We start from the raw sequence: 10,136 nt of genomic DNA on the forward strand, positions 1-10,136 counted from the left end.
GCAGCATAAATTATCATAAAGGTATACTAAAATCCAAATAAAAATTATATTAAAAATGACAATAGGAGACAGGAAATACTTAAGTCTAAGCAGTTGATTAAATTTGATTTAAAATCTCAAGATTTTGAGTATTCATGTGGAACTGGACACATGGCTAGTGTAGAATAATGTCTGCTTTTGACAAAGCTGTGAAGAGAAGAAAGGTATTGTGTGCCAACTAGAAAAAATAATGGGCTTTGCTACTGCTAACAGTACCAAAGATTAAAAATATATAGACAGGGGCGCCTGGGTGGCTCAGTGAATTAAAGCCTCTGCTTTCGGCTCAGGTCATGATCTCAGGGTCCTAGGATCAAGCCCCACATCGGGATCTCTGCTTCCTCCTCTCTCTCTGCCTGCCTCTCTACCCCAGGATCCTAGGATCAAGCCCCACATCGGGATCTCTGCTTCCTCCTCTCTCTCTGCCTGCCTCTCTGCCTACTTGTGATCTCTCTCTGTCAAATAAATAAATAAAATCTTAAAAAAAAAAAGAAATATATAGACAGTGTCTTCCTCCTGACTGGTCTTTGAAGTGCTCTGTCTTAGAGGCACCAATGGTAAGATGTCTTCAGGAAATGTTAAAATTGGGCAACCTGCCCCCAACTTCAAAGCCATGGTTGTTAATGCCAGATGGCCAGTCCAAAGATATCAGCATATCTGACTACAAAGGAAACTATACAGTGTTCTTCTTTTACCCTCTTCATTTCACCTTTGTGTGCCCCCACAGAGATCATTGCTCTCAATGACAGGGCAGAAGAATTTAAGAAACCCAACTGCCAAGTTGATTGGTGCTTCTGCGGATTCTCATTTCTACTGCCTGGCACAGATCAACACACTCAAGAAACAAGGAGGACTAGGACCCACGAACAATCCCTTGGTATCAGACCCCAAGCATACCATCACTCAGGACTATGGAGTCTTAGACGGTGATGGAGACATCTTGTTCAGGGACCTCTTTACCACTGATGATAAATGTATCCTTCAGCAGTCACTGTGAATGTCTACTAGGGGGCCAGTCTGTGGACGAGACTCTTGAGCCTTCCAGTTAACTGAGAAGCATGGGGAAGTGTGCCCTACTGGCTGGAAGCCTGATGTCCAGAAAAGCAAAGAATATTTCTCCAAACAGAAGTAAGCACTGGGCCATTTTAGGGCCTGGCTGCAGAGGAAAGCCATGAAGACAGAAGCTCTTTTATACTATTGTGGTCATGCTTAAAACACACAACTTTAGACTCAGTGCAGATGTGGTATAGGACCGCCTTTCCTGCAGGGCCTGGGGAGGCCAGCTTTCTTCTTTCAGGGAGAATGGCCTGAGCTGTTCTATGTGGCAGGTCAACTGATATATGCTGTAGTGGGGCATCGCTTGTGATTTTTTGTTGTTTCTATTAAACTTGAACTGAGGGAAAAAAAGAAAAGAAAGTATAGACAGATGAATTCTATACAGCTGTTTGACATCCTTTAAGTTAAAATTTGGATGAATGCCTGTAGTCACAAACTTTTATAGGCTTGAGTGTGAAGAACAAACAAAAGATAGAAAAGGTTTAATTCCCAATGTTTGCTAAACTATTGTAGTTTCTTTAGTACATCCCAAATATCACATACCTTACAAAGTGTTCTTCACTATTTATATACATTGTTCCTTCACACAAAATAGAAATTCCTGTATCATAGTACACAAACTAGGTTATAAAAGCCTCAAGCTTTTCAATTGCTGTCAACAGACAGGATCCTACTGCAACAAACATGTAACAAATTTAAGTTGTGATCTCAGGTCATATTTTTTACTTAAAACTCGGATTTTGACTTAAGCACTTGAGTGGTTAGTGAACAAGGGAAATTGGAGGGGAAAGAATGAGGAGCTGAGGAGTTCAGTTTTGCCATATGGTACATTTAGGCGAAGATTTTCAGTAAACAACTGAACATCCACATCTAAAGTTGAAAAACAGATTGGCTAAAGGTAAAGATTTGGGTTTCATTAACAAATGATAGAAACTGAAGTTAACAAAGTAGTGAAGATCATTCAGATGGGCTGTTGAGATGGATGATATAGAGTAATGTGAGAAAAAGTCTGGGGGGGGAGCACCTTAAGGAAAAAAACCTCATTATTTAATGCTTAGCCAGAAAAAAAACAAGAATTCCTTACAGAATGACCATTTTAAAAAGGCTATTTTATATGAAAGTGCATCATATTATTGCCTTTCATTTGTGTTTATTTTCTCAGTCCTTGAAAATATCACACACACACACACAGTTCATAATTGTGGTTATGTTATAAGAATACCATAAGAGCAAAAAAAAAATTGTGAAATATTTACTATATGCCAGGCGATGTGCTAAGTGTTTTATGCACATTAAATCATTTTAATCTTCATAATAGCCTGTTCTATTTTTTGTTGTTATTAGTAAGCCAAACCAAAACTTGGTGTTTTAAAGCAACAGCCATTTATTACATTTCATGATTAAGGAAATCAGGTTAAAATGTCAGATAGTATTAGAACTGGTGATACTGATACTCCACATGGAGTCAGCCAAGGTCACTATATGGCATTCAGTTGGGAGATGGACTGTTCTGAAGGGTGCCAGAGGCCTAACACACATGTCAGGTGCCCTGGCAGGAATGGCTGGGAAGCTTGAGTTCAGCAGGTACTGGTAACCAGAGCACCTACACATGGTATCTCCAACATGGCTGCCTCAGGGTAATCAAATTTCTTGTATGATTGGCTAAGGACTCTGAGAGAGAGATTTCCAAGAGCAAGAATTCAAAAGGGGATGAGCAAAAGTTGCAGAGCATTAGATCCAGCCTCAAAAGTCCTAGAATCTCACTTCCTTTGCAGTCTATTCATTAAGAGCATCACAAAGGCCAACTCACACTCAAAGAGATGAAAACTGGACTTCCCCTCTCAAAGGAAGGGGTGGCAAAGTATTTATGGCCATCTTTAATCTATCACAGAGCCCTGGACGATAAATATGATTACCATTCTCTTTTCTAGTTGACAAAACCAGAATCCTCTGTGGTTAATAAATTGCCACAATTCCACTGCTGGTAAGTAGTTAAACCAGTAATTTAAAAATGGCAGTCCTAACTCCAGTGCTTTAGCCCTTACCTGTTGTTCTAGAAATGAATGATTATGTATCATATTTGAGGAGCTATTTTGGTTGTCAACAAGTAAATCTAAAACAAATGGTGAAACTAAGGAATCCCAGTGGGTTAAGTGTCTACCTTAGGTTCAGGTCATGACCCTAGGGTCCTGAGATCAAGCCCTGCGTCAAACTCCCTGCTCAGCAGGGGGTCTACTTCTCCTTCTCCCCCTCCCTCTGCTCCTGCTTGTGTGCTGTCTCTCGCTCTTTCTCACTCTTTCACTCTCAAATACATAAATAAAATCTTTTTTAAAAATAGTGAAACTATAAAATCTTTGGTAATTTGAAAGTTGCAAAGTAAATTTTTAAAATATTTTTGTCTACAGAGCATTCATAGATTTAACATAGGATACAAGATGTACCAACATATATACAGCCCTTAAGAAGTTTATACTTTAGTGGAGAGAATGAGGGTAACAACCTTAATATGAAATTATTAATACATATTGTGACCCAATGGCTGTAGAATAGCTATGGCCATTCAGAGGTGGATAACAGTCTGATTTGCACTGATATTTTATATAAAATATATTCTCTGCCATGACTACCCTTCCAATCCACCACACAGCTACATGACCACCTTTCAAGGTTCAGCCTTAAATATCACATTCTCCTGAAGGCCACTCTGTCTCCAAACTGTGCAAGCTCTCTGCCCTTTGCACCTCTATTATATATTGTTTACATTTGTCTCAGGATGCTCACCTTACCCCACTTAATATTATAGTTATATTCGCACTTGTCTCATCTCTCCTCTGTTAACTGGACCATTTGTTTTATTCATCTCTGGCTCTTCTTTAGTACATAGCAAATAAGAAATAAATCAATAATTACTTATGAATTAATATCGAATTTTAATCTATTAAGGAAGTATTGAATATCCATTGAACATTTACTTTTTGGTTACTACACACCAGAAACAAGGTACAGAAATGTTAATAAAACATGACCCATCACTTTACCAGAGTTGACAATGCAATTATCAGTTAGATCTAAATCTAAAACTAGAGTTCCGAGGATTCACACAGAACAGTTATTGGCAATTATGACAATGTCTTGAATCCAATTTTCCAATTTAAAGTGAGAATTACGCAACACAAATTTTAAACTTTCTTTTTTTTTTTTTTTTTTTTACATTCAGAAACATTCAGAAAATCTCAAAAGAGGCAGTTACTATTTTTTGTCCAGTTAGGGGGAAAGCTCATTCAGAAAATCTCAAAACATTCAGAAAATCTCAAAAGAGGCAGTTACTATTTTTTGTCCATTTAGGGGGAAAGCTCTTCCCTCATCACCAAGCCGTCTTATCTGCAATTTTTTTTTTTTAAGCTCAGGGCTGAAAATATATGTTAACATTTGATTGATAACCTCAGAATATCCACAATCAATCAATATTCTTATTAACAAAAGTATATACTTAAATCCTATTTCACCAATCTTTTGGATTTATCATTAATATATTTTATCATTAACATGCTTTATAAATTTTAAAAATCTCTTCATCAAAACTTTTAGCATGGTTAATGAAAATTAAATCATAATATTGTCAATTCACTATGATTTTATCCATGAGGTTGTTTTTTCTTTTCTCATTAAATTATCAATAATAATTTTCTAAAATATTCTACAATATTAGAATACTCTAAGATATCTAGAATATTCTGAAATATTCTAAAATAATTTTCTAAAAAGTGAGGACTAAAAATTCAGGAATGTTGCATGCCTTCTGCACATAATAAATTCTTTGAGTGGGAATGATCAGCTCTAGTTTATCCTTTAAAAATCTGTTAGAACTTAAAGGGCCCTCCGTGAAGAACAATTCCACAAATTAAACTCACCTTTCAAGCAAAAAATCTTTTTTGTGGCCACTTCCCTAATCAGTGGACTTGCTCACAGCTACTTCAAGCATCCTGCTTGCTCATATCAAAGTGAAACCTCAAGAAACTCAAGAACAAATTCAGCCAAAATAAAATATAAAATGATTATAGGGCTTAAAGAGTTAATTTCCCAGAGATAGTTGAGTTTTAGCAAGGCAAACACTTCAGCCAAAACAAGCAATTTCTAATAGAGAATTTAAGCATACACTAGTAAGTGGAGATGATAATGGGTAATGAGGGGTTTCTTGGGTCTGTTGGAGTCTTGTTACACACAAAAATTCATAATCACTACCCTGCACAAATGGACACCATTCACCTTTCTTTCTATCTATAATGTATCTAATAACCTATCTCATTTGAAGAATGAGTTTTTAACCATAAAGAATGCCTTATGTTTTATTTCCCTGGTAAACCTCTCATTAAAAGCTATGTGTACTCTAGGGGCACCTGGGTGGCTCAGTGGAGTAAAGCCTCTACCTCTGGCTCAGGTCATGATCTCAGAGTCCTGGGATCAAGCCCCACATCAGGTTCTCAGCTCAGTGGGGAACCTGCTTCCCCCTCCCCCTCTCTATCTGCCTTTCTGCCTACTTGTGATCTCTGTCAAATAAATAAATAAAATCTTAAAAAAAAAAAAAAAACTTACCTGTACTCTAAATTATTTTAAAAGAGTACACATGGGGCACCTGGGTGGCTCAGTGGGTTAAACTCCTGCCTTTGGCTCTGGTCATGATCCCAGGCTCCTGGGATGGAGCCCCACATTGGTCTCTCTGCTCGGTGGGGATCCTGCTCCACCCTGCCCCCCGCCTGCCTCTCTGCCTACCTGTGATCTCTGCCTGTCAAATAAACAAATAAAATCTTTTTTAAAAAAGGGGTGCCTGGGTGGCTCAGTGGGTTAAAGCCTCTGCCGTCAGCTCAGGTCATGACCTCAAGATCCTGGGTTTGAGCCACGCGTCAGGCTCTCTGCTCAGCGGGGAACCTGCTTCCTCCCTTCTCTCTCTCTGCCTGCCTCTCTGCCTACTTGTGATCTGTCAAATAAATAAATAAAATCTTTTTTAAAAAAAAGAATTTATTTTTCATTGCAGAGCTAATAATATAAGATGGCTTTTTTCCCTCTAAATAAAAAGAACTAGAAAAAGATTCACAAGACACAGGTAAATCACAATTTTTAATATTGCTTCATATTCTTCTGAGATCAAATAAGTTTTTTTTAAAAAAGACTAGAAATGATCCTATTCAAAGAAAGATTATAATTTATCACCATTATAGTCAGGATGTAGTAATGCACACAGTCTGCAAAAAAATAAAGGTGGTATTATTTCTCCAGTTTAAGGGTCCATACAAAAATTGTATCAATTTTGCCCTTTTTAGGAAAAAAAAAAAGCTGCCTATAATAAGGAAACCTTACCATGATCAACAGAAACACCACACACCAAAAACTGTTAGTTGTCTATCAAAATCTATTTTCTCTTTAAGCCTAGACCCAGAACTAAACCGAATTTTCCAGCTCCTTTTCATAATGAAGTCCTAGGACTCTTTTTCTCCATAGAATATAATGCAATACATGCCTCTTGTGGACCTAAGTCTTGGGACCATGACTCTACACCTACCATGTTGTCTTTCTCCTTATTATCAGTTGAGATTTACAAAGACCCTTCCTCTACCATGCAGAGGATGGCAGCTCTAGGGGATGACAGGGCAACAGGGGAAAGAACCTGGATCTCTGAATAACTTCATAGAATAGAGCTGAGCCACTCAGTTAGAACTGTTATGTAAAAGAGAAATCAAGTTATATTTTATTTAGCTTACTGAATCATGGTTCTCTTTGTTATAGCACCCTACTCAAACCCTAACTTGTAGATACCAGTATTTCCTAATCATGGAAGCTATCTTAGAAATACCAGCATGAGTACTTTTCTTCATTTTTTAAAAGTAATTTCTATGCCTAACATGGAGCTTGAACTCATGACCCTAAGATCAAGAGTCACATGCTCTGCTGACTGAGCCAGCCAGCTGCCCCAATTATTCTTGATCAACATAAGCCTGACTCTAACTGAGAGTGGCAAGGCATTCATATATTAAGTAAAAGCTAAAAGCCAACCGCACTAATAGAACCCAAATATAATAATAATACCTAAATTCAGTGGCATACAATTAAGTTTCATGATTTGACTTTATATAAAAACTTGAAACTTCTACATTGCTTTAGGGTATAGTCTGGTTACCAAAAAAGTAAAGGCTTATTATAAAGTAACATTTGATTTTTTTAAATCATTTAAATAATTTTCAACAAGAAGATATTAATAACCAGTTTAGATTTCTGTTGTATCTTAGGATTTGTTTGATATATAGGTGAATTAATTCCAACCCAATTTATTATATTTCAGGAATTCCTGAAAAGATCACTTCCCAACTTCTCAAAGTAATCCTTGCTTATGCAAAAAGGCCTAGACTTCTTTTAATAGAATAAAATGTCTGTTAAAGCATAGATAAGATTTGAGATAATCTTCTGAGGAGTAGGAAAAACAAACTGAATTTACATCTAGTTATAAGTGATTTCAGATGTTCTTTTTAAAAATAGTATTTACTGAGGCATCTGGCAGGTTCTGTTGGTGGAGTGAGCAACTCTTGATCTTAGAGTTGTAAGTTCAAGCCCCACATTGGATTTTTCCCATATTTTATTTTCACTTAAAAATAAAATCTTTAGAGGAGAGTCAAGATGGTGGAGGAGTAGCAGACTGAGATGATATCAGGTCACAGGAGTTCAGCTAGATAGTTATCAAACCATTCCGAACACCTACAAGCCCAACGGGAGATCAAAGAGTAGAAGAACAGCAATTCTAGAAACAGAAAATTGACCACTTTTTGAAAGGTAGGATGTGTGAAGAAGTGACTCCAAAGCAATGGGAAGATAGACAGCAGGGGGAGGGGCTGGCTCCCAGCAGGCGGTTGAGCAATGGAGCACAAAATTTGAACTTTTAAAACTCTGCTCCATTGAGGGACATTGCTCCAGAGGCTAAGGGGTGGGTGGAGCCCTTGCGGGGACAGTGTGGTCTCAGGTCCCGCATGGTCACAGAAGGAACGGGGGTGTCTGAGTGCAGCAGAGCTCACGGTTATTAGAACAGGGAAGTTGGCTACAGAGACAGAGCCGAGGAGTGAGCTCTCAGCTCCGGTTTACCTTAAACTGTGATCTGTGGCACAGTTGGACCACTGGTTTTTGAGAAGGGACCCCACAAGTGGCAGATCCAGGAAGACTCACCTTCCTTCTCTGGAAGTAGGAATCTGCTGGGTTTGGAGACTCCAAATGGGGCTGTGTGCCAGAGACAAAAACACTCGGTCACAGACTGGGTGAGCTTGGATCGTGGCCAGAGACCAGTGAGATGGGGGTGATTGAGCACTTTTCTCCAAGGGCACACTGAGGAGTGGGGCCCCAAGCTCTCAGCTCCTCCAGGCTGGAAACTAAGAGGCCACCATCTTCATTCCTGACCTCCAGAGCTCTACGGAAAGTGCTCAGGCAACAAAAGCTCTGAGAGTGAACCAAACGGAGCAGATTACTCAAGCCCAGTCCCTGGCCAGGTGGTGCAACGTCGCCTCTAGCAAAGACATTTGAGAATCACTGCAACAGGCCCCTCCCCCAGAGGATCAGCCAAAACCAAGCTCACTGATCAAGGAGAATAGCGGAATTCCAGAGGAGGGAAAGCAAAGCATGGAATTCATGGCTTTCTCTCCATGATTATTTACTCAGGCAAAGTTAATTAAATTTTGTTAATTTTATTTTTTTCTTATTCTAATTTTTTTTAACTTTTCCTCTTTCCTTTTTAAATATTTTTAGCTAGTTTATCTTAACAATACCTTTCTTAAAAAAAAAACTCTTTTTAAACCTTCATTATTATAGTCATATTTTATCCTTCATTGTATATAACCTTATTTTTTGTATACATATAGAGTTTTTTTTTCTAAAAAATTTTTGGGATATAATTTCTTCTAATAGATCAAAATATACCCTAAATCTAGTGCAGAGCTTTGTTCTAGTCTCCAGACTGAGCAAATTCTCCCCACTTTCTTTTCTTTCTTTTTCCAACCAACTTATCCTACCAATTCCTTTCTTTTTAGAATTTTTAAAAAATTTTCCTCTTTATAGTCATATTCCATCCCTTCATTGTGTTTACCCTTATTTTTGTATATATTAGTCCTTCTTTCTTTAAAAAATTTTGGGAGGTAGTTTCTTCTAAGAGACCAAAATACACCCAAAATCAAATGGGTGGCTCTGCTCTATTCACCACTTTAATATATACTTTTTAAAATTTCTTTTTAAACTTCTTTTTACCTACTTTCCTCTCCCCCCAAATTGGGGTCTCTTCTAATTTGGTTAGTGTACATTTTTCTGGGGTCTTTGCCACCTTTTTAGTATTTTATTCTCTCATTCATATATATATATATATGTATACATATATATATATACACATTCATATACATTCATATATATATGTATACATATATATATATAAGATGTTATTTATTTATTTGACAGAGATCACAAGTAGGGAGAGAGGCAGGCAGAGAGAGGAAGGGAAGCAGGCTCCCTTGTTGAGCAGAGAACCCAATGCGGGGCTTGATCCCAGGATGCTGGGATCATGACTTAGGCTGAAGGCAGAGGCTTTAACCCACTGAGCCACCCAGGTGCCCCTCATTCATATATTCTTATCTGGATAAAATGACAAGGCAGAAAAACTCACCACAAAAAAGAGACGAAGAGGCATTACTGAAGGCTAGGGACCTAATCAATACAGACATTGGTAATATGTCAGATCAGGAATTCAGAGGATGACTCTCAAGATGCTAGCTGGGCTCAAAAAAGACATGGAAGATATTACAGAAACCGTGTCTGGAGAAAAAAAAGCCCTTTCTGAAGAAATAAAAGAACTAAAATCTAACCAAGCTGAAATCAAAAAAGCTATTAATGAGGTGCAATAAAAAATGGAGGCTCTTACTGCTAGGATAAATGAGGCAGAAGAGAGAATTAGTGATATAGAAGATCAAATGATGGAGAATAAAGAAGCTGAGCAAAAGAGGGACAAAAAACTAGTGGACCACAAG

General features: G+C 37.8%; 1 pseudogene; it reads left to right on the forward strand.

The window, feature by feature from the left end:
* The first annotated feature begins 598 nt into the window (after positions 1-598).
* LOC101670928 lies at positions 599-1,168 on the forward strand (annotated as a pseudogene).
* Positions 1,169-10,136: the final 8,968 nt, after the last annotated feature.

This window comes from Mustela putorius, unplaced genomic scaffold (genome assembly GCF_011764305.1).
Source record: "Mustela putorius furo isolate JIRA1106 unplaced genomic scaffold, ASM1176430v1.1 tig00003898_pilon_pilon_pilon, whole genome shotgun sequence".
Classification (NCBI taxonomy): Eukaryota; Metazoa; Chordata; class Mammalia; order Carnivora; family Mustelidae; genus Mustela; species Mustela putorius.